The following is a 26,525-nucleotide window of genomic DNA, read 5'->3' on the forward strand; positions in this document are numbered from 1 at the left end:
TGTGCGCGAGCTCGTCGGGACGGGGCGCTTTAAAAAAATTTTTTGGGGTTTTCTTATTTATTTTTATTTAGTTTTATAATGTTTTACACTGAAATAAAAAAATAAAAAAAAAATGATCAGTTTTCTTCCTATTACAAGGAATGTAAACATCCCTTGTAATAGGACTAGTGTGTGACAGGTCCTCTTTATGGAGAGAGGCGGGGTCAATAAGGCTGGAAAGCATGGTATTGAAAAAAAAAATAAAAGTTCTCATGCTTTCAGCTGCAATCATGTTCGTTCACCACAGTGGTGTAGTGTATAGCACTTTGACCTAGCAGCAAAAGAGTCGTTGGTTCGAATCCCGCCCGTGACAGCATCTGCATGGAGTTTGCATGTTCTCCCTGTGCCTGCGTGGGTTTCCTCCCACAATATAAAAACACGCTGTAAATCGGTTCCGGTCTAAATAAGCCCTAATATGCAGTAGTATATTTAGGTTTGGTTCTGCCCTAGGCCTGACTACATATCTGCACCTCCTAATAGAAAAATGACCCACCCCTTCCTGTCAAGGTCACACCCTGTTTTTGTATAACCCCGCCCAGTAATTTTCAGGGGACCCACACACTAGTTCTGGGGGGGCACTGGATTCCCTTAACCACTTCCATACCAGGCACTTACGCACCTTCCCGCCAAGCCAATTTTCAGCTTTCAACACTGTCGCACTTTGAATGGCAATTGCGCGGTCATACAACACTGTACCCAAACAAAATTGGCGTCCTTTTTTCCCCACAAATAGAGCTTTCTTTTGTTGTTATTTGATCACCTCTGCGTTTTTTTTTTTTGCGCAACAACTAAAAAAAGACTGCAAATTTTGAAACAAAAAAAGGTTTTATTTTTTTAGGTTAATTTTTTGGTAAATAAGTTTTTCTCTTTCAATTACGGGCACTGATATGGCGGCACTGATGGGCACCGATGAGATGGCACTGATGGACATCGATGAGGTAGTACTGACGGCACAGATGAGGTGGCATTGATTGGCGGCGCTGCTATGCGGCACTGATGGGCACTCATAGGCGGCACTGATGGGCACTCATGGGCGGCACAGATGGGCGGCACTTATGGGTGGCACTGATGGATACTTATGGGTGGCACAGGTGGGCACTGATAGGTGGGCACTGTGCATGGATGGGCACTGTGGGGTGGCACTGATGGACACTGTGGGGTGGCACTGATTTTCCCAGTCAGTGCCCATTTGTGGGCACTGATTGGCATCTTTTTTCTTATTTTTTATTGCTTTTTGTTTTTTTGTTCTATATTTTTTTTGTTTTTGCACACCCTGGTGGTCCAGGGTGGGCATCCCTGGTGGTCCAGTGTGGTGATCCGAGGGGGGGCTGCGCTGATAAACAATCAGCGCGAACGCCCCCTGTCAGGAGAGCCGCCGATCGGCTCTCCTATACTCGCGTCTGTCAGACGCGAGTGAGGAAGAGCCATCGATGGCTCTTCCTGTTTACATCGTGATCAGCCGTGATTGGACACGGCTGATCACGTGGTAAAGAGTCTCCGTCTCCGTGAGAGACTCTTTACTGAGATCAGACTGACACCCCGCATCACCGATCGCCGCACTGCGTGCCCCCACAGGCGCGTGCGGCATGAAATCCTGCAGGACGTCCTGTCAGGATTGTGTAACCACTTCCCGGACGTTAATCGGCCATAGGCTGGGCGGGAAGTTGTTAATTTGCATAGTTTTTCTCTCACTTCCTGTTTGGCTATGGGGCAGGAAGTGAAGGCAAATCTCCCCAATTGGACACAGATAATACAAAATAAACTGACAGGGCCTATAACCCTCCCTCACTCTATCCAAAATTAAAGAAAATAAAACTTGTTGATTATAGTTCTTGTCAGGGGCGGACTGACCATTGAGTCACTCGGGCACTGCCCAAGGGCCCCATGCCACTAGGGGGCCCCATCCGGGTTGCCAGGCTCAGTAAAACCAGGGACAGTATGTAAAAATCTGTTTTTTTTTAGATCTGTCCCCGATATGTCCGAAAATGACATGCTTTTAATGTGAATATCCCAAGATTTTAGCTGCCCGCCTCTGCACTACCTCCTGGCGTGGTGGTCATCTGTAAGCCAGAGGGGCCCCATAATCTTCTATTGCCCAGGGGCAACATGAGTTGTCAGTCCGCCCCTGGTTCTAGTTTAAGCACAAATTTCATAGAGTTTTATTGAGAGCCCCAAAAAATATAACCATGCCAATAGGCCAGGATAGAGCGTTGCTAATATGTAGGAATGTGTGCGTTAGAGCACCCCACCCAATGTTAACTAAAAAATTATTAATTTGCAAATAAGTATTATCTGCTCATTTTTTTGGGGATGTCTGCACCCCTGATAGTGACAACATTTGTGAGGTGTCTTCACCCTTTCTAATTCATTCACTTCCTGTCACATAGCCAAACAGGAAGTGAGGGTAAAACCTTACTAATATCTTTTCTTGGGGACACAGAGATCAAGCTAAATAGTTTCCCATTATGTAAATTGCACTCTAGCATTTTGCTGTGTACACCCCAAATTATTAGGGATCTTGGACTTTGGGGTCCATTGACTAAAGGCAAATCCACTTTGCACTACAAGTGCAAAGCAAGGAAGAAAGAAAACAAAACAACTTTGCTTCTACAGGATTGGATGTTAAAACCATCAGTGCTTCCTCTCTGATTTTCAGCAACTATGCTTGTACTGCAGAGTGGCTTTGCCTTTACTAAACCCCAAACTAAATAATCATTTGGGGCAGGGATCCTCAAACTACGGCCCTCCAGCTGTTTTAGAACTACACATCCCATGAGGCCTTGTAATGCACTGACATTCACAGACATGACTAGGCATGATGGGAATTGTAGTTCCTGAACAACTGGAGGGCCGTAGTTTGAAGACCCATGATTTGGGGTGTACACAGCAGTGCTGGAGTGCAATTTGCTTAATGGGGACACTAGTTAGATTGACCTGTGTCCCCAAGAAATGACACTGGTAGGGTTTTAACCTCACTTCCTGTTCAGCTGTGTGACAGGAAGTGAAGCCAATTTTAAGAAAAGGGACACAAAGCTCAACACAAAAATAAAAAAACACAAAGCAGGGGTTCTAACACTCACTTGGCTTCCCTCAAACACCCACAATTTGAATAGGATTGCCTTGCGCTAGATTTAAGCACAGTGCTGTAAATCAGCACGTCAAGCCTGTCCACCAATAGCAAACCCCCCCCCACAGGCCATGTTTGCAGGTTTTCCTTCATCTTGCACATGTGCTTTAAAATACAGTCTGGACAGCAATTCTTGATAAGAGAAATCCCCAAAACATGTCCTGTCGGGGGTACTTGAGGGCTGAGGACCACTGCAGAATAAATAAAATACTTACCAGTTTTTGTCTTTAAAGTCAGGGAGAATAAACATGACAAACATTTCATGATTACACACCAGGAAAGAAGCTTAGACAAAAATCACACATAATTTGTTAGGCCCAAACCTAGTTCAGTTGCAGCTGTCAACATATGTAGCATGAAAAAGTAACAAAAGACAAACTTAACAATTTTAAAGTAATTTTTATTGGTCAACAAAACAAGGAAAGCAAAAAAAGACAAACAAACAAATACATTTCAAAATTCTAAATAACCATAGCTTTACACATTTTTCATAAAATAAGGCCACATAGACAAATACATCAAAGTGAACATCATTTAAAAATAAACCAAAACCATTGGCAAATTAAAACAAAACCCATGCAACAAACCACATTTGTGTTTAGCAACAGCATTTCTGCCAGCCTGCCCCTTCTGAGGGCAGCTGAGGACTGATCGATCCAAGCTTTTTATAACAGTGCTAGTAATGAAGCAATTGAAATCACATGACCAAATTGCAGTCTCTAGTTTGGGTGAGCTTGTAATTGGGCACACCTGCAATTAATCCAAACCACGCTCTATGAGCATCCAATGAGTGTTTTTCACCTTTTAAAAAGAAAGGATATTTTTTTTCTAAGTGTTTGAGCATGCTCAGTTCATCACACATGTAGGAACCAAGCTGCAATGGAATGAGAGCTTTTTTTTTTTGGTTTCCCCTGATCTGATGCTTTCCAGCCTGAAGGGGAGGTGTTAAAGACAGAAGTAAACACGCACATTTAATAATCTATTTGTGTGAAAAAAAAGGTTGCCAATTTTGTTTGGGAGCCACGTCGCACGACTGCGCAATTGTCAGTTAAAGCGACGCCGTGCCGAATCACAAAAACTTGCCCGGTCATTGACCAGAAATATGGTCCGGGCTCAAGTGGTTAAAAATTAACAAAAAACAAAAGTGAGCCCAATTTTTGGGGATAATGTGAAAGATGATGTTACACTGAGTAAATAGATACCTTACATGTCACGCTTTACTATTGGAAACACTCCTGCAATGGGGCCAAAATGAATTCCGTGAATATCCCCATAGGCAACCTTTTTCTTTTTTTTCCAGGTTACCAGTTTATAGTTACAAAGAAGGTCTAGTGGTAAAAGTATTGCTCTCGCTCTAAGGCACGCGTCAATACCTCACATGTGTGGTTTGAACGATGTTTATATATGTGGGCGGGACTTGCGTAAGTCCCGCCCACATATGTAAAAATTAGTTTTAGTTTTTGCTATAATAAATATCCCCAAAAATATATATTCAAAAAACTAAAAAACCCCTCAGTTTAGGCCGATACGTATTCTACATCTTTTTGGTTCCAAAAAATCGCAAATAGCGTTTAGTGTTTGGTTTTTGCAAAAGTTATAGCGTCTACAAATTTTTTTTTTTGTTGTTTTAACTAGTTATTGGGGCGATCAGCGATTTTTATCGGTACTGCGACATTATGGCGGACACATCGAACACTTTTTTGGAACCATTGGCATTTTTCTAGCGATCAGTGCTGTAAAAAATGCATTGCTTACTCAAAAAATGCCACTGGCAGGGAAGGGGTTAACACTAGGTGCGAGGGAGGGGTTAAATATGTTCCCTGGGTGTGTTCTAACTGTAGGGGGGGGGGGACTGACATGTGTAAATGACAGATCGCTGTTCATGAAGGGGAACTCCAGACCCCCCCAAAAAAAAATAAGGTGGGTTCCCTCCAGGTGCATACCAGGCTCTTAGGCTTGGTCTGGAACATAAGGGGTTAAACCCGCGCAAAAAAAAATAGCGTGGGGGTCACCCCCAAGATCCAAACCAAGCACTTATCCCAGGCACGCAGTCTGGTCAGACAGGAATGGGGGTGGGGACGAGCGAGCGCCCCCCTCCCTCCCTCCTGAGACATACCAGACCACATGCCCTCAACATGGGGGAGTGTGTGCTGTGGGGGAGGGGGGCACTGCCCCCCCACCCCAAAGCACTCTTGCCCCCATGTCGATAGGGACAAGAGCCTCTTCCCGACAACCCTGGCCGTTGGTTGTCGGGGTATGCGGGCGGAGAGCTTATCAGAATCTGAGAGACCCCTTTAATAAAGGGGTCCCCAGATTCCGGCCCCCCACCCTATGTGAATGAGTATGGGGTACATCGTACCTCTACCCATTCACATGGGGGAAATGTAAAGTAAAAAAAACACCACACAGAATAAAATATTTTATTAATCTGCTCCGGAGCCCCCCCTTTCTTCTTTAGCTCTCTTAGAAGGGGGGGTTTCTTCTCTCCCGATCTTCCGCCGGGACCCTGGGCTTCGGTGATTTCTGCCGGGGGAGGGCGCCATCCCTCGGTCCTCTCCGGAGCCTTCCGCCGGATGCCCCCACCCCATTTAAGCTCTTTTTCATTAGGGAGGGGCATCCGGACTTCGGGGTCTTCTGCCGGGGGATGGCGCCTATCCCCCGGTCTTTCCGGTGCCTTCCGCCAGGGTTCCGGTCTTCCTGGTCTTCTGCCGGGGGTGCGCCAACTCCCCGGTCTTTTCTCTTCTGTCTTCTCTGCTCCCTCTTCTGCCTGGCTCCCCCGCGGAGCCAGGGCTTTCTTCCGTCTTCTTTCTTCTCTCTTCCTTCTTCTGCCTGGCTCCCCCACGGAGCCAGGGCTTTCTTCCGTCTTCTTTTTTCTCTCTTCCTTCTTCTGCCTGTCTCCTCCGGGAGCCCAGGGCTTGTCTCCGCTGTCTTCTTCCTTCTCTTCCATTCGATGTTGACACGACGAGGTTCCGCGCTGACATGCCGTGTCAGCGGCGGGCATGGACTTATATAGGGTAATGCCACCATGTGACCTCAACCCATGTGACATCACATTCCCTGGGCATGATGGGAATGTGATGTCACATGGGTTGAGGTCACATGGTGGCATTGCCCTATATAAGTCCATGCCCACTGCTCAGACGGCATTCCAGCGCCGGACCTCGTCGTGTCAACATCAAATGGAAGAGAAGGAAGAAGACAGCGGAGACAAGCCCTGGGCTCCCGGAGGAGACAGGCAGAAGAAGGAAGAGAGAAGAAAGAAGACGGAAGAAAGCCCTGGCTCCGCGGGGGAGCCAGGCAGAAGAGGGAGCAGAGAAGACAGAAGAGAAAAGACCGGGGAGTTGGCGCACCCCCGGCAGAAGACCAGGAAGACCGGAACCCTGGCGGAAGGCACCGGAAAGACCGGGGGATAGGCGCCATCCCCCGGCAGAAGACCCCGAAGTCCGGATGCCCCTCCCTAATGAAAAAGAGCTTAAATGGGGTGGGGGCATCCGGCGGAAGGCTCCGGAGAGGACCGAGGGATGGCGCCCTCCCCCGGCAGAAATCACCGAAGCCCAGGGTCCCGGCGGAAGATCGGGAGAGAAGAAACCCCCCCTTCTAAGAGAGCTAAAGAAGAAAGGGGGGGCTCCGGAGCAGATTAATAAAATATTTTATTCTGTGTGGTGTTTCATTTTACTTTCCATTTCCCCCATGTGAATGGGTAGAGGTACGATGTACCCCATACTCATTCACATAGGGTGGGGGGCCGGCATCTGGGGGCCCCCTTATTAAAGGGAGCTCGCAGATTCCGATTAGCCCCGCCCGCATACCCCGACAACCAATGGCAAGGGTTGTCGGGAAGAGGCTCTTGTCCCTATCGACATGGGGGCAAGAGTGCTGTGGGGTGGGGGGGCAGTGCCCCCCTCCCCCACAGCACACACTCCCCCATGTTGAGGGCATGCGGTCTGGTACGGCTCAGGAGGGGGGGGGGCGCTCGCTCGTCCCCTCCCCCATTCCTGTCTGGGCCAGACTGCATGCTTGGGATGAGGGCTTGGTTTGGATCTGGGGGGGACCCCCGCGCCGAATCGGCGCGGGTTTAACCCCTCACGTTCCGGACCAAGCCTAAGAGCCTAATGTAGCCCTGAAGGGGGACCCGCGCCGATTTCAAGTTTGAAATTTGGCGCCGAGTTCCCCTTCAGGGCTGAAAACAGCTCGGAGATTCCCGTGCGCCGCGTCACGCAGCGCAATCACGGGTACGCCGCTTGGTATTTACCAAGATTTTCACGGCGTACTGACAAGGCGCACAGGAATCCCTGACTTTTCTCTCTGCGCATGCCCAGTATGCAAATGAACCTCCCGAGGTTCAGGCGCACTGTGCAAGCGTACGGGGATCTGTTTTCAAAAAACACTTTCCCTTTCAATTCGGCCCGCCAAACACTTTAAAACACATGTCACTTCACTTCCCCTGCATCCCCCCACCTCCCCCCCTAATAAACTCCCGCCCAAACCCCCGCAATTTACAGTTTAATGTGCCGTGCGCCAGGTCTGTACTGGTGCACAATGCACCCTCTCCTGGGCGCACGGAGCACATTAGTAACTAGGGAAATACACTGCACTAGCAGCGTATTTCTTTAGTAAATGGCCAAACGGCTGCTACTCCTGCTTTTACTCCATGAGTCATGGAGTAAAGGCTTGGTAAATCAGGCCCACTGTGTCTTAACTAGATAGATAGATAGATAGATAGATAGATAGATAGATAGATAGATAGATAGATAGATAGATAGATAGATAGAAAGATAGATAGAGTAGGAAGTGTAGTCAGTATAGTTAAAAGTACAGTTTGTAGAGAATATATTCACATCCTTAGGCGTTGTCAATATATTTATAAACTGTACAGCTCAGCTAGTTTATCTATCAGGCAGGAGATTGTTCTACATCAGGGGTACTGAATTAAAATTCAAGGAGGTCCGGTCGCCAAAATTTTCTTTGGGCCGAGGTCCGAATCTCAAGTCTGTGCTATGACTCAGAAAGATTGTAGTCACATGTGTCCCCATCACAGCAGCGCCCATTTACATCGGGTGTCCCCATCACAGAGCTTCTTTACATCAGGTGTCCCCATCACAGCGCCCCTTTACATCAGGTGTCCCCATCACAGCGCCCCTTTACATCAGGTGTCCCCATCACAGCGCCCCTTTACATCAGGTGTCCCCATCACAGCGCCCCTTTACATCAGGTGTCCCCATCACAGCGCCCCTTTACATCAGGTGTCCCCATCACAGCGCCCCTTTACATCAGGTGTCCCCATCACAGCAGCGCCCCCTTTACATCAGGTGCCCCCATCACAGCAGCGCCCCCTTTACATCAGGTGCCCCCATCAGAGCGCCCCTTTACATCCGGTGTCCCCATCACAGCGCCCCTTTACATCAGGCATTCCCGTCAGAGTGCCTCCTTACATCAGATGTCCCCATCAGAGTCCTCCTTAACATAAAATATGCCCATCAGCGTGTCCCTTAACATAAAATAAGGGTCACGTTGATGGGCACATTTAATGTTAAGGGACACTCTAACGGGCAAATTTTATGTTAAGGGGCACTCTGATGGGCACAACAAAATGTGGCCCTTAACATAAAATTTGCCCATCAGAGGGCCCCTTAACATAAAATATGTCCAACAGCGTGCCCCTTAACATAAAATTTGCCCATCAGAGTTCCCTTTAACATAAAATATGCCCATCAGCGTGCCCCTTAACATAAAATAAGGGTCACGCTGATGGGCACCTTTTATTTTAAGGGGCACTCTGATGGGCACATTTAATTTTAAGGTGCACGCGGATGGGTATATTTTTTAAGTGCACGCTGATGGGCACATTTTATGTTAAGGGACACTCTGATGGGCACAAGAAAATGTGTCCATCAGTGTGCCCCTTAACAAAATATGCCCATCACTGTGCACATTAAAAATATACTCATCAGTGTGCCCCTTACAATTAAATGTGCCCATAAGTGTGCCCCTTAAAATAACATTTTCCATCAGAGTGCCCCTTAATGTTAACAACATATGCCCAGCAGTGTGCACAATAGAAATATGCCCTTGAGTTATCACTAATGGCCCACATACCTTGAATGCAGGAGGGCACTGAAATACCGAAGGGGGTGGAAGCTGCGAGATAAGGAGCCAGGATTTCGAAACCGCGAGCAGCAGGGGGCGGAGCGCACGTGACATCACGCCCCTATTTGCAAGGAGAGCCAGAAGTGGACCCGGGAAAGCAGGGGGCGGGGCGCGCGTGACGTCACACCCCTAATCGCTGTCCGTGAGTCTTCTGTGAACTCCGGACCTACGGCGAGGAGCAGGGGGGCAGGCGCGCGCACGCATGCATGCAGCGTCACTGGTTGCTGGGGAAACCCCAGCGGTCCCAGCAAACCAACGCTTGCTGTCATTTTAGAATTATACTGGCGGTCCGGGCAGAAGCGGCACTCGGGCCGGACTCGGACCGCGGGCCGCCATTTAGTGACAGCTGTTCTACATGCAGCGCTCTAACGTGTTGTATTGCCTGCATTAGGGATTTACTTTAAATATAATTATTCTGTGTTATTTAACATGTGCTAGTTAATTGCACACACAGACGCATTACCTGTTACTGCACGTGTGCAATTTATTTGCACAGAAGCGCAGTCTCTATTACTGCGTGCGTGCTGTTTAATAGCAACTAAAGGCAGTTGGTGTCACTGCGTGCGTGCTGTTAAATCGCATTTGACCGCAGTCGCTATTACTGCGTGCGTGCTGTTTAATAGCAACTAAAGGCAGTTGGTGTCACTGCGTGCGTGCTGTTAAATCGCATTTGACCGCAGTCGCTATTACTGCGTGCGTGCTGTTTAATAGCAACTAAAGGCAGTTGGTGTCACTGCGTGTGTGCTGTTAAATCGCATTTGACCGCAGTCGCTATTACTGCGTGCGTGCTGTTTAATAGCAACTAAAGGCAGTTGGTGTCACTGCGTGCGTGCTGTTAAATCGCATTTGACCGCAGTCGCTATTACTGCGTGCGTGCTGTTTAATAGCAACTAAAGGCAGTTGGTGTCACTGCGTGCGTGCTGTTAAATCGCATTTGACCGCAGTCGCTATTACTGCGTGCGTGCTGTTTAATAGCAACTAAAGGCAGTTGGTGTCACTGCGTGCGTGCTGTTAAATCGCATTTGACCGCAGTCGCTATTACTGCGTGCGTGCTGTTTAATAGCAACTAAAGGCAGTTGGTGTCACTGCGGCTATTTTGTTACTTTACACTTGAGCCAAGTCGCTCTTACTGTGTGGTTGCTGTTTAATACCATCTGAAAGCAGTTGGTGTGACAGCGACTATTTTGTTACTTTACACTTGAACCAAGTCGCTCTTACTGTGTGATTGCTGTTTAATACCATCTGAACGCAGTCGGTGTGACAGCGACTATTTTGTTACTTTACACTTGAGCCAAGTCGCTCTTACTGTGTGGTTGCTGTTTAATACCATCTGAACGCAGTTGGTGTGACAGCGACTATTTTGTTACTTTACACTTGAGCCAAGTCGCTCTTACTGTGTGGTTGCTGTTTAATACCATCTGAACGCAGTCGGTGTGACAGCGACTATTTTGTTACTTTACACTTGAGCCAAGTCGCTCTTACTGTGTGGTTGCTGTTTAATACCATCTGAACGCAGTTGGTGTGACAGCGACTATTTTGTTACTTCACACTTGAGCCAAGTCGCTCTTACTGTGTGGTTGCTGTTTAATACCATCTGAACGCAGTTGGTGTGACAGCGACTATTTTGTTACTTTACACTTGAACCAAGTCGCTCTTACTGTGTGATTGCTGTTTAATACCATCTGAACGCAGTCGGTGTGACAGCGACTACTTTGTTACTTTACACTTGAGCCAAGTCGCTCTTACTGTGTGGTTGCTGTTTAATACCATCTGAACGCAGTTGGTGTGACAGCGACTATTTTGTTACTTTACACTTGAGCCAAGTCGCTCTTACTGTGTGGTTGCTGTTTAATACCATCTGAACGCAGTCGGTGTGACAGCGACTATTTTGTTACTTCACACTTGAGCCAAGTCGCTCTTACTGTGTGGTTGCTGTTTAATACCATCTGAAAGCAGTTGGTGTGACAGCGACTATTTTGTTACTTTACACTTGAACCAAGTCGCTCTTACTGTGTGATTGCTGTTTAATACCATCTGAACGCAGTCGGTGTGACAGCGACTATTTTGTTACTTTACACTTGAGCCAAGTCGCTCTTACTGTGTGGTTGCTGTTTAATACCATCTGAACGCAGTTGGTGTGACAGCGACTATTTTGTTACTTTACACTTGAGCCAAGTCGCTCTTACTGTGTGGTTGCTGTTTAATACCATCTGAACGCAGTCGGTGTGACAGCGACTATTTTGTTACTTCACACTTGAGCCAAGTCGCTCTTACTGTGTGGTTGCTGTTTAATACCATCTGAAAGCAGTTGGTGTGACAGCGACTATTTTGTTACTTTACACTTGAACCAAGTCGCTCTTACTGTGTGATTGCTGTTTAATACCATCTGAACGCAGTCGGTGTGACAGCGACTATTTTGTTACTTTACACTTGAGCCAAGTCGCTCTTACTGTGTGGTTGCTGTTTAATACCATCTGAACGCAGTTGGTGTGACAGCGACTATTTTGTTACATAACACCTGAACGCATAACTATGGCTGGAAGGACAAAGAGAGGCAGAGAGTCACGAGGGCAAGCAGGCTCTGCATCTAGAGGTAACGCTGGTGATGGATGTGGTGCATCCTCTTCAGCACGTGGCCGTGGCCGCTCGTCCTTCTTTTCGGGAGCTGGCCGTGTTGAGCCTCAACATGCTGAGAAATTAGTTGAGTGGATGACCAAGCCGTCCTCATCCTCCTCATCCTCTCTCACACAGACTGATTATAGTTTGTCTGGCAAAGCAGCTGCCAAGGCGTCCTCTACCCTCTGCACAATGGGATCACACAATCCTTCCCTAGTCCCACCGTGTCCTCCTGAGGAGTCCCCCGAACTGTTTCAACACAGTGTTGGGTACATGCTAGCTGAAGATGCACAGCGTTTTGAAGACTCCGATGACGGAACACTGATAGAGGAAGGCATTGATGTGAGCCCAGGGAGAGGGGGTGGCCGAGAGGGACAACAATCTGGGAGTGATGTTCCCCCAGCTGGAGCATACTGCCAGGTTGTCGCCAGTGATGATGAGGAGGGAGGGGATGATGAGGTCATTGACTCTACCTGGGTGCCTGGTAGGAGAGAGGAGGAGGAGGAAGAGGACGAGGCACAGGCACATCTTCAAAGAGGCAGGAAGCCCTCCAGGGGTCAGCTTAAGGGCAGTACACCAACTGCATTACGTGGCGCTGCTGTGTCTCAACGGTACAGCAAAAGTTCTTTGGTGTGGGCCTTTTTTGAAACCTGTCCATCAGATGCTACCTTTGCTGTTTGCAACATATGTCTCAAGCGTATCTCGCGTGGCCAAAACATCACCCGCTTGGGCACCACATGCTTGTCCAGACATATGTCGACCTGCCATGCAGCTCGTTGGAAGGCATACCAGAAAGACCCACACCAAAGACCAAAGCGGTCCTCCCCTTGCCCTTCTGTGACCTCAAACCCCACTAGACCCCTAGTCCTCTCTGCAGCCTGCACCGAAGGTGTAGAAATAGGTGTGTCACAACGTAGTAGTGGTAGTACATCCGGCCAATCTACTGATATTACCAGACAAATTTCCCTGCCCCAGCTGCTGCAGCGCCGAAAGAAGTACGCTCCCAGCCATCCACATGCCCAGCGGTTGAATGCTAGCTTAGCAAAATTGCTAGCACTTCAACTGCTACCTTTTCAGTTGGTAGATTCTGCCCCCTTCCGTGAGTTTGTGGAATGTGCAGTACCTCAGTGGCAAGTACCCAAACGCCTTTTTTTCACGGAAGGCGATTCCGGCTCTCTACCGGCATGTGGAAGGCAATGTCCATACCTCGCTGGACAGGGCGGTCAGTGGTAAGGTGCATCTTACCGCTGACTCATGGTCCAGCAGGCATGGACAGGGACGTTACCTGTCTTTTACGGCCCATTGGGTGACTCTGCTGGCAGCTGGGAAGGACGCAGGTCAAGGCACAGTAGTTTTGGAGGTTGTTCCACCACCACGCCTCCAAAACACTACAACTGCTTGTGACACACCTCTCTCCTCCACCCCCTCCTCTTCTTCTTCCTCTGTGGCCTCTTCCTGTGGTGATGTTGGCTCAGAACCAGCCGTGCTCCGTAGGCGTACGACGGGCTACGCAGGAATGCAGGCCAAGAGATGCCATGCGGTCCTAGAGCTGGTGTGCTTGGGAGACAGAAGCCACACTGGGGAAGAGGTTCTTTCAGCTCTGCAGGGGCAGGCTCAGAGGTGGTTGACGCCACGCCAGCTGAAGCCTGGAATGGTGGTCAGCGATAATGGCACCAACCTCCTCTCTGCCCTGCGACGTGGAAAACTCACCCATGTGCCCTGTTTTGCGCATGTTCTCAATTTGGTGGTGCAGCGGTTCTTGGGCAGGTACCCTGGCTTACAGGATGTCCTGAGGCAGGCCAGGAAAGTCTGTGTGCATTTCCGGAGGTCATATAATGCCACTGCTCGGCTGACAGACCTCCAGAGGGAATACAACCTGCCCAAGAACCGCCTAATCTGTGACATGCCCACCAGATGGAACTCTACGTTGGCCATGCTGCAGCGGCTGCACACGCAGCAGAGGGCCATCAATGAGTACCTGTGCCAATATGGCAGCAGAACTGGCTCAGGGGAGCTTGGGTTTTTTTCACCACGCCAGTGGGCCTTGATCAGGGATGCATGCACTGTCCTGTCACCATTTGAGGAGGCCACGAGGATGGTGAGCAGTGACAGTGCATGCATCAGTGAGACTGTCCCGCTTATTCACATGTTGGAGCACACCCTACGTGGAATAATGGACAGGGCCCTTGAGGCAGAACAGAGGGAGGAAGAGGAGGACTTCCTTACCTCTCAAGGCCCCCTTTATCCAGACACTGTTCCTGCTTGCCCACCTGGAACACAGGAAGAGGAGGAGGAGGATGAGGAAGAGGAGGAGGAGGAGGATTGTATCAGCAGCATGGAGGTGGAGCCTAGCACTCAGCATCAACAGCAGCAGTCTTCAAGGGATCATTTACAGTCCCAAGGAACACGTGGACTTTTACGTGGCTGGGATGAGGTGGCTGAGGATCCTGTCGTCCTCAGTGACCCAGAGGACTGTGCCCCGAATGCCTCTGCAAACCTACGCTGCATGGCCTCCCTGATTCTGCAAAGCCTGCGTAAGGATCCTCGTGTACGTGCTATCAAGGAGAGGGATCATTACTGGCTGGCAACTCTCCTTGATCCACGTTACAAGAGTAAGGTAACGGATCTTATGTTGCCATCGCAGAGGGAGCAGAAGATGAAACTACTGCGGGAGGCCTTGCAGAAGGGTCTGTGCAATGCGTTCCCAGAACCGGGGGGATTACCAAAACCTGGCCCTGGACAACGTCTTGCTGAGGCTTCGGTGAGTCAGAGAAGGAGCGGTGGAGAAGGTGGCCGTCTGACCGATGCGTTCAGACAATTTTTTAGTCCGCAGCCCCAAGGTCTGACCGGTTCCAGCAACCATCGCCAGCGTCTGGTTTACATGGTCCGGGAATACCTAGCGGCAAGATCCGACTTGGACACCTTCCCCACGGAAAATCCTCTGGCTTACTGGGTCTTGAGGATGGATCACTGGCCAGAGCTTGCACAGTACGCAATTGAGCTACTGGCTTGCCCTGCATCCAGTGTTCTTTCAGAACGTACATTCAGTGCTGCTGGAGGCTTTGTGACCGATCACAGGGTACGCCTCTCCACCGACTCTGTTGATCGACTGACCTTCATCAAAATGAATCAGGCTTGGATCAACACCGGCTACCAAGCACCTGATGCTGATGTTACTGAATAAGAATTTTGTGTTGAAATATCAGATCCCTTTGAGACTGCTGATGCTGAGTGACTGTCCTGTTGTGCTGCTGATGGAATATCCTTCTCCTCCTCACTTTTCATGCTGTTAGCTAGTAAGAAATTTTGTTTTTCTGTGCTCCGCCACCAGTGCCTAAGGCCTAATTTTTCTGCCCCTGTTTAACAGGGGCGCCTAATAACAATTTTTGATGCAATACTTTGCACGTGGCCTAAGGCCTAATTTTTGTGCCCCTGTGTAACAGGGGCGTCTAATAACAATTTTTGATGCAATACTTTGCACGTGGCCTAAGGCCTAATTTTTGTGCCCCTGTGTAACAGGGGCGTCTAATAACAATTTTTGATGCAATACTTTGCACGTGGCCTAAGGCCTAATTTTTGTGCCCCTGTGTAACAGGGGCGTCTAATAACAATTTTTGATGCAATACTTTGCACGTGGCCTAAGGCCTAATTTTTGTGACCCTGTGTAACAGGGGCGTCTAATAACAATTTTTGATGCAATACTTTGCACGTGGCCTAAGGCCTAATTTTTGTGCCCCTGTGTAACATCGCTGCTCCGCAAAAACGTCAGTTTTTAAAAAAAATTTTTTCGATTGATACATGTTCCCTGGGGCAAGACCCGGGTTCTGAAAGACGTTTACCAACATTAAATTGAATATTGGTCTTTAAAATGATCGTTTTTGAATTCGAACGTTCGAGTCCCATAGACTTCAATGGGGTTCTAAATGTTCGCGCGAACCCGCGGTCTGTTCGAACGTTCTGATGCGAACCGAACCCGGGTATGTTCGGCTCATCCCTACTTAACACGCAGTAACATGAGATTAGCAAATGCAGCCCCAGGGTTGTGCCAGTGGAATCAAACTTCCCCTGCATAGTGGAGAAACGATGTTTCACTTACGAGTTCCTCGGTCGTGTGTACGAGGCCTTAAAGGTTTTCTTCCAAGATTGCCCTGTATTTGGCTCCATCCATCTTCCTATTAACTCTGACCAGCTTTTCTGTCCCTGCTAAAGAAAAGCATCCCCACAACATGATGCTGCCACCACCATGTTTTACGGGGGGGGGGGGGATTGTGTGTTCAGGGTGATGTGCAGTGTTATTTTTCCACTACACATAGCGTTTTGCTTTTAGTAAAAAAAGTAAAATTTTGGTCCTATCTGACCAGAGCACCTTCTTCCACATTTTCTGTGTCCCCCACGTGACTTCTCGCAAACTGCAAATGGGACTTCTTATGGATTTCTTTCAACAAGGGCTTTCTTCTTGCCACTCTTACATAAAGGCTAGATTTGTGTACTGCATGATTAATAGTTGTTCTGTGGACAGATCCTCCCTCCTAAGCCGAGGATCTCTGCAGGTCCTCCAGAGTTACCATGGGCCTCTTGGCTGCTTCTCTGAATAATGCTGGCCTGGCCTGCCAGTTAAGGTGGATGTCCATGTCTTGGAAGGTTTGCAGTTGCTCCATACTTTATTCATTTTCGGATGATGGATTGAACAGTGCTTTGTGAGGTTTTTAAAGCTTGGGATATTTTTTTATAACCTAACTCTGCTTTAAACTTCTCCACAACTTTATCCCTTACCTGTCTGGCGTGTTCCTTGACCTTCATAATGCTGTTTGTTCACTAAGTGTCACAGAGCTAGTGTACCAGACTGTGTGACTGTATAGAGGAGACCAAAAACTCATATAAGTGAAAGAAAAAGGTATTTATTAAAAAGGTGACAAACAAGTGAAAACAACAAGTGCACAACCCACAACAAATAGTATATACAAATGCAGGGGAGATACCGCAAGACAGACAGGACATGGCAGGTCCAGGAAGGGCTTGGGATAAGGATCAGATCAGATCGAGTTGGGTCAAAAGCAGGCTCAGGGTCAGGATTGCAGGTTTAGGGTCAGGAAGAGAGATACCAAGGCGAGGTGTGCTTGCACTCACCGGGTATATATAGGGATGTCAGTGATTGGCTTCAAGTCACACCTGAGCGCAACAAGAGCCGTACGCTCCACACTGCCAGGATCCATCCGCTGGTGGAGACCAGTACTGCGTCCCAAAGATGATATAACACCAGCATGGAGAAGTTCTCCTGACATTTCCAAACTGCCAGTAGACACCTGCTGGTGAACCACAGTACTGCGAGCCAACTAATAATAATAAATATTACCAGCGGATGGAACCTTTTCTGACAGTACCCCCCCTCAAAGGAGCAGCCTCCGGACGCTCCAACTAACTGTTCCCGGGGAAAGTCCATGGTGACAAACTGGGCAACAGGTAAAGTCACATCAGGTTGGATAGGAGGAAAGTTCATGGCTTTAAACCAAACGAAAAGCGGCTTGAGCTGAGCAGCGGGTACAAACAAATCCGGGCAGACAGCGGGCACATCCGGGCAGACAGCGGATACATCCGGCAGGAACGTAGGCACATCAGGCTGGAAAGCAGGCACATCCGGGCAGACAGCAGGCACATCAGACTGGAAACCAAGCTTATCCAACTGGGAAGAGGGCACATCAGACTGGAAAGTGGGCACATCAGACTGGAAAGCGGGCACATCAGACTAGAAAGCGGGCACATCTGACTGGAAACCAAGCTCATCAGACTGGGAAGCAGGTACATCAGACTGGAAACCAAGCACATTAGACTGGGAAGCGGGCACATCAGACTGGAAAGCGGGCACATCAGACTGGAAAGCGGCAACATCAGACTGGAAAGCAGGCACATCAGGCTGGAAGGCAGGCACATCAGGCTGGAAGGCAGGCACATCAGGCTGGAAGGCAGGCACCGGGACACCAGGCTGGAAGGCAGGCACATCAGGCTGGAAGGCAGGAACCAGGACACCAGGCTGGAAAGCAGGAACCAGGACACCAAGCTGGAAGGCAGGAACCAAAACACCAGGCTGGAAGGCAGGAACCAAAACACCAGGCTGGAAGGCAGGAAGCGGGACACCAGGCTGGAATGCAGGAACCGGGACACCAGGCTGGAAGGCAGGCACATCAGGCTGGAAGGCAGGAACCAGGACACCAGGCTGGAAAGCAGGAACCAGGACACCAAGCTGGAAGGCAGGAACCAAGACACCAGGCTGGAAGGCAGGAACTGGGACACCAGGCTGGAAGGCAGGAACTGGGACACCAGGCTGGAAGGAAGGAAGCGGGACACCAGGCTGGAATGCAGGAACCGGGACACCAGGCTGGAAGACAGGCACCGGGACACCATGTTTGAAGACAGGCACCGGGATACCAGGCTGGGCAGCAGACAGGAACACCTCAGGCTGAGCAGCAGACAGGAACACCTCAGACTGGGCAGCAAACAGGAACACCTCAGGCTGGGCAGCAGACAGAAACACCTCAGGCTGGGCAGTAGATGGTGGCAGATCAGGCTGGGCAGCAGACGGTGGCAGATAAGGCTGGGCAGCAGATGGTGGCAGATCAAGCTGGGCAGCAGACGATGGCTCATCAAGCTGGGCAGCAGACAGTGGCTCATCAAGCTGGGCAGCAGACAGTGGCTCATCAGGCTGGGCAGCAGACAGTGGCTCGTCAGGCTGGGCAGCAGACAGTGGCTCATCAGGCTGGGCAGCAGACAGTGGCTCATCAGGCTGGGTAGCTGACACAGGGACGTCAGGCTGGGTAGCTGGCACTGGGACGTCAGGCTGGGTAGCTGGCACTGGGATGACAGGCTGGGTAGCTGGCACTGGGATGTCAGGCTGGGTAGCTGGCAGAGTTGGTAGACTTAGATGGGTCATCGGTTCAACTAGCATGAACGCAGGCTGGAGCAGGTTGGTTGGTGTGGAGGCAGGTTGGGTTACTGGCAAGATGGTGTGGGTCGGGAAGTACTTCCGTTTCTTTTTAGGTTTAGTCACTGCAGATTTGTAAATAACGGGAGGGATGTATGAAAAGGATGGAAATGAGTAAGAGGAAGGACTGGAATGTGGCAGAGACACAGGAATAGTGGCTGGAGGAGGTTTTTGTGCAGTTGTTACAGGTGGAAGGGAAGAAGCAGGTGGATTGAAGTCGGGGTAGGTGCAACCAGTAGACACTGGGTAATAATATTTGGCAGGAAGCTGGGTAAACTGGGCTGTAGCTGGGGTTGCCATAGGCGATGGATGGATAGATTCTTGGGAAGGCAGGTGATTAATGGCAGGGCTGGAATGTAGTGGCTTGGCTGAATTCAGGAGATCTGACCATGCCTACAGCACAGTTTGAACAAAAACTGGTTTACACACACCCTGTCTAATCAGAGACTGCACTGAACTAATACAATCAGATAACTTCTGCTGGGGACAAGAGAAATAATGTTCATTGAAAGAAGCCGGATCATCCTCTATTAACCATACCAGGGATTCAAATTGGTCACGACTGAAGGGGGGAGAGAAATCATCACTTCCATTGGGAATAAACGACAGGGCCGGCTTTACACATAACCGGTGCTGTGCTCTGGAGCTCTGGATGCGGGAAGATCTTCTCATCGCTGGACCGGAGAGGAGATCACCCGTCGCTGGATACAGACAACGTTGGAGCAGGGAGCCGGGACGAGTGGATTACCACCGCTGGATTTTTTTTCTTTTCTTTTTAATTAATAAAGGACTTTTTTCTACGGTGTGTGTGTGTGTTTTTTCCAACTATTTACACTTCCTTCGGGAAATGGTAGGGGTACAATGTACCCCATTACCAATTCACATAGGGGGGGCCAGGATCTGGGGTTCCCCTTTGTTAAAGGGGTCTTCCAGATTCTGATAAGCCCCCCACCCGCAGACCCCCACAACCACCGGGCAAGGGTTGTGGGGATGAGGCCCTTGTCCCCATCAACATGGAGACATCCTCCCCATGTTGAGGGCATGTGGCCTGGTACGGTTCAGGAGAGGGGGGGGGCCGCACTCTGTCTCCCCCTCTTTTCTGCGGCCGGACAGGTTAACGTGCTCAGATAAGGGGTCTGGTGTGTATTTTTGGGGGAACTCCATGACATTTTTTTTTTAAATTTGGGGTGGAGTTCCCCTTAAAATCCACACCAGACCTAAAGGGTTTGGAATGGATATTTGGGGGGAACCCCACGTCATTCTTTTTTTAAATTGACGGCGGGGTTCCCCTTAATATCCATTCCAGACCTGAAGGGCCTGGTAATTGAATTTGGGGGGACCCCCACGCTATTTTTTTTTTTTTTATGAATGAATTCGCTCTGAATTGCCAGAGACGACAATTCATTATAGCCGGGAGTCAGTTTTAAATGTTTTTTTTTCTTTCAGAATTGACACTTTGTGCAGAGACAGTTCTAAGTATGGGAAACGTGCGATATTTCACATGCTAACTTTACACCCCCCTAGGTACGAAATGTAATATTTCACTTTTATTGTTTCACTTTTAGCATTATTAAAATACTGCTCCCGAAAAAACAGCCGTTTTTATAACTTGCATATTAGCCTTTAAAATTAGCACTTTAGATTTCAAACGTTCGAGTCCCATAGACTTTAATAGGGTTCTAAAGTTCACACGAACATTTGGTGTGTTCGCAAGTTCTGGTGCGAACCGAACAGGGGGGTGTTCGGCTCATCCCTAATAACCGGATTAATGGCTGAACATCATTAAAATACATATAGCCCTGATCCACCAAGGAATGAGCTGATTGGATGGTTTCCATCAGCTGGACACTAGTCCACCCTTCTAAAACTTGGCGACAATATTCCTCATCCTCTGCTGCGAGCAGCGAAAAGTAAACGATTTCATTGAAATCCATATTAGAAAAATGCACCACACCAGGATGGTTCCTTAATGCAGGCATGTCTGGTCAAGGAGTGCCCTTGGTATACTGTCACGGAGCTAGTAGACCAGACTGTGTGACTGCATAGAGGTGACCAAAAACACATATAAGTGAAAGAAAAAGGTATTTATTGAAAAGGTGACAAACAAGTGAAAACAACCAGTGCACAACCCACAACAAATACTATATACAAATGCAGGGGAGATACCGTAAATGTAAATAAGCCAGGCAGAGGTCATACACCAGGGGATATCAGCAGGATGGGGGACAAGGAACAAGACTGACAGGGAGAGCAAGGATGGATAGGCTGCGGGGCAGGGATCCAAAGGAAATCAGGATACAGACAGGACAGGTCCAGGAAGGGCTTGGGATAAGGATCGGATCGAGTCGGGTCAAAAGCAGGGTCATGATTGCAGGCGAGGTGTGCTTGTACTCGCCGGGTATAAATAGGGATGTCAGTGATTGGCTTCAAGTCACACCTGAGCGCAGCAAGAGCCGTACACTCCACACTGCCAGGATCCATCCGCTGGTGGAGACCAGTACTGCGTCCCAAAGATGATATAACACCAGCAGGGAGAAGTTCTCCTGACAGTTCCAAACTGCCAGGAGACACCTGCTGGTGAACCACAGTACTGCGAGCCGACTAATAATAATAAATATTACCAGCGGATGGAACCTTCCCTGACACTAAGGTTCTCTAACAAACCTCTGAGGGCTTCACAGAACAGCTGTATTTATACTGAGATGAAATTACACACAGGTGGACTCTATTTACTAATTAGGTGACTTCTGAAGACAATTGGTTACCTTTTATTTTATTTTAGTTAGGGGTATCAATGTAAAGGGGGCTAGATACAAATGCACGGCACACTTTTCCGATATTTTTTTTTCAAAAATTCTGAAAACCATTTATCATTTTCCTTCCACTTCACAATTATGTGCCGCTTTGTGTTGGTCTATTACATAAAATCCCAATAAAATACATTTACGTTTTTGGTTGTAACATGAGAAAACTTTCAAGGTGGTATTTATACTTTTTGAAGGCACTGTAAGTTATGACAGTTAGCATACGTGGTATGAAATGTAGGGCAGCCTGAGGTCTCATTCAAGTTACATTCTTAAAATTGCTGAGGGCCCAAGAAAAGCATGAGTTGGAAATACCCGATTTGAATGCTTTATCACATATTTCATGTTTTACAATTTTTTTTTTATTAAAAGAAAGCTGTTCTAAAAAGAGCATGTTGATACAGAGCATTTAATTAATTGGGTAAACTAAGATGTTACAACTAAGTGTTTTAATTCCCATATCCAGTTTTGAATGACTTTTATAATCCTGAATTTAGTATAAGTGTCACTATTATTATTAATTATCTTCGGTGTCCAGGCACAGAGCAATGTTGCTATAGGGTTGAAATTTTAAATAGAATGTGCTCAAATGGGCACATTGACTTATACCTGCTTCCAAACTTTCTACAAAGTTTGCTCTAACAGCACATGGCAAATTAATATAAAAAAAAACATATTTATCTAGTACAGTTTTTTATTCGAAGTGGGGGATGTGTGCACAGTTTGGGAAGAAATTATATTCATCAAAGCTTCTGCAACAGAAATTGAGGTATGCTTGCCACGCCATTCTTCCTACTTGAAATTGGAAATATCAACTAGAAATTGCATCTCATGTACAATAAAAACTCTGTGCTTCCAACAAGCGCTCCTAGAGGTGGGAAGAACTTATAAAATTGGAAGAATAGCAATAAAACATGAGGAATTTAACTATATTGCCATCTAATTTTTTCATTCCTAGAAATGAGCAAATATGTTTGAAGTTGAACTCCAGCCTTACCTTCAGTCTTGCATAGTTGTCAATTGCACAGTCTCTTGTACTAAAATGGTTTACTTTGGTTTCAATACACACTGTGAGCTTCTCATGGTGTGCATCAGAAGCTGCAGCAAGTCAGAGTCTAGAGATGTGCACAACGCAAACATTCCTTTAGTTTCATGTAGGATTCGTTTGTTAAGTTAATAATTTGTTTTGTCATAATTGTAATGTGAGAATGATCATTTTCGGAATTTGTTTCTTATACTCGTTTCAAATCAATTCAGGCGGACTGAAACCCGAACACATTATTCAGACTGGGCTGTGGCTCCCCATGTAACCAAGATAGGCACACACAAATCTGTTGCCATCTGGGTGCTGCAAGTGTGTGTCTGGGGGCAGATTCGGCATCACTGGAATACAGGGTGATGATGTCAGCAATAGAAATTTAGCCACAATCACTGTTCACTGCGGTATGCTATGCACACCACAATAATTCTCTTCTTGGTGCACTCAGACTGCCAAAGCGTTTGGGTTTGACTTGAAGAAAAGGTGACAACCCTAAATATACCCCAGGTGAGGAAAAGGTTTGGGGAGTGCTTAACCCCCTGTGTATTGTATATCACTGTTAATCTTACAAAGCACTACAACCTAGGCACCAGATATACGCCATGCATGACTCTTACTTGGACTGAGAAGGGCTGTTTGTCACAATATATATTGTAAGGGGTTTGCTCGGTAGCGGGGTGTGTGACCCCCTGGATGGGTTCACTACACACTGAATTTATACAGAAAGGCAGTCGAAGATGGTTGAAAAGATTTTGGTTTATTCTTCCATCTTGCTGGAAACAAGTGCAAGCATCCAAACAGCATAAACAAAATAAAACATAAAATAAACCCTGGCCACTTGGGGCATCTACCTTCACCACACAGGAACCTATCTATGGAGTCTGGCACAGCCTAGTGCTGGGCAGACACTGCTGGTCATACAGCAGAAAAACAAATAGTCTTTTTGATTTTTATCAGACAGAAAAATCAACAGCACCTCACCTCTTCAGAAGTATTTCTGCTCACTGCTCTCCTTCACTCAAAAAGCCTCAGGATGCAGCAATCTGTAGTAATCCTCTGGATTACTTATAGAGGCCTTAATTGCCTCATTCTGAACAGCTGAAGTTTTCCAACACCTTTAAACCTTTCTGGCTACTTCTGCAGCCGAACACCCGATAATAATTGGTGTATTGTCCAAACAAGGCAGAAATGTATCTCCCGTCTGTGACAACACCCACAGATTTACCTGACTTCCTGTCACAATATATATATATATATATATATATATATATATATATATATATATATATATATATATATGTATATATAGATCCGATAGCCATACTTTTTGCTCGGAAACATGGTCTTTAGAGGGTCTCTAGAGCATAGATCGTTTTTTTTTTTTTTAATGACATTTTTCAAAATCTTTCATAAAACAAAAAAGGAATAAAAAATTATTGTGCTGGCAGAAGAAAAAAGACTAGACAATTGTATGGTGCTGCTGTTAATTGAAAGCCCTAAAATATCAGCCTGAAAGCAGCTAGCCAAAATGGTGTCTGATCATCATAGTATAGACATTGTAAATACTGGTTTTCTGCTTCTCTTGTCAATTTTGTCTGCTATGTCTTCACAGGAAGTCATGTTGGTCCCAGAGACTGCTCCCTAGGAAAAATGCAGCTTTTATGTATCCTAATATGTGCCAAGACTGAGCTCTTGGATCTCAAGTAGTGGTTTGGATCTCAGACATACCTTTCTGTCCAACTAGAGTTGCTAGCCCATTTCCTGTCAGTATTAATATCTACTGTACCTGTAGTTTGAATCTTGTTCCTTTAAAATTGATGTCTGACTTTATCTGTCTACCAATGCCAGTTCTGTGACTGCTGGTTCTATTTTTCCAATTTTTTTGGGCGCAGTTCTATGTAATATGTCACTCTGGTCTTTTCAGCTTTAGAATGATCCTACTATGTTCTGCCACTCTGCCACATTTCCCATTAAGATGTCCAGCCACAGCTTCACAAAGTTTTTTTTTTCCTTTCAACAATTGCTAGAACAGCCTTAGATATAATTGGGCAAATAGACATGCAGGCATAATCCAACCACCCTCAGGCATGTGTCTTGGCCAGCCCTTTAACAAACACAAACACTTGGTTTGTCCAAGCATAATTTTTATGTCTATATAGAGGGGAGGAAGGAAAAATCCAGACTCTGCTGGACAAGGCTTATCACAAAGGGAACAGTAGTAATTAGACTTTATTTTTTAAACCTGTCCAACCCCTACTTCCTTTGAAAAGTGTTAGATAACAGGAGGTGTCTGTACTCACAGACATTCGATCTTTGCCTTGCTATTGCATATCTATAGATACCCATTACTTTTTGTCCTTCCATACTTCTTTTTTAAACAGGGATAACATTAAGATTCATATCCCTGTTTACATCCTATATTTATTACCTGTAGGAGAATGTAGGCATATTCCTTTGCCTAGGGTTGTCCGTATTTGCCAGCACTTGACATCCAGATTTTTTGTAAAGCTTAAAATTCTTATTTGCAGACCATTTAATGTCTGACGAATGTGTGTAGTAAGTGAGTTCACAAGAATATCCTCTTGGTCAATGGTCAGATCATTGATAAATAATTCACCTTCTCCAATAGGTGAATACCTCAAGGGGGATCTATAGGGTAACTTTAGTCCAATCACCATGGAATGGTCAAAGCAGATATTTATTGTCCATAAACATAATAGGAGTTGTTTGATTTCTTTTGGCGCCGCTCAAAGTAGAGTAAACATATCCCTGTTTTCCAAGAACACGGGGTGCAGGCTTGTCCTAATACCAATCCAGGGAGTTAGTAAATGTAAAGAAAAGTTGACTCTTGATTCTTAGGCACATTTATTTTTCTGATATTTAGTTGCTATGAATGGAGGATTCTGTAGCTGTGATAAAATATATCCCAGGGATACATCAGGGTATATATCATCCTTTTTTAGAACCATAATCAGAACCAGAAGGGTCAACATAGAAATAATTAAGTAAGGTACAATCCTGGTCCTAGACCTCATTATGGACCACTCCGCAATAATGGATCAATGAATAATTATGGTAGACCACCCCCCAGGTCTCCACCTAGACCCTATTACCTTTAAAATTAGCAAGCAGATCCCCCAGGTCCCAAGCGAGGCTATGATGGTAGACCAGAATATCCCCACCAACAACATGGAGGTTATTCGGTCCCCATCTACAATACATTTTCTCCATTGATTAAAGAAAACCAATATTCTAACCCCTATACCTATATGTAGAGAGAACGAGATCAGTAAGATCCCCATATAATTACAACCAAGATAACCCTAAGGCCCCGTACACACGAGAGGATTATCCGCTGGAAACGGTCCTCCGGACCGTTCCTGCGGATAAATCCTCTGGCGGATTTTGATCTGATGGTTGTACTAACCATTAGATCGAAATCCGCGCGGAATCAATCCGCGGTGACGTGTCGCGCCGTCGCTGCGATGATGATGCGGCAACTTGCGCGCCGCTGGAAGATAAAGACTTCCACGCATGCGTCGAATCATTATGACGCATGCGAGGGAGAGGAGCGGACGGATTGATCCGGTGAGTCTGTACAGACCACCGAATCAATCCGCTGGACAGGATTCCAGCGGATAGATTTCTTAGCATGCTAAGAAATTTTTATCCGCTGGAAATCCGTCGGCTGGAATTTTTTCCGCCGATAAATGTCCGCTCGGACGTACACACCACCGGATCTATCCGCTGGAACTGATCCGCGGATAAATCCCAGCG

The sequence above is a fragment of the Rana temporaria genome, chromosome 1, assembly GCF_905171775.1.
Source record: "Rana temporaria chromosome 1, aRanTem1.1, whole genome shotgun sequence".
Taxonomy (NCBI): domain Eukaryota; kingdom Metazoa; phylum Chordata; class Amphibia; order Anura; family Ranidae; genus Rana; species Rana temporaria.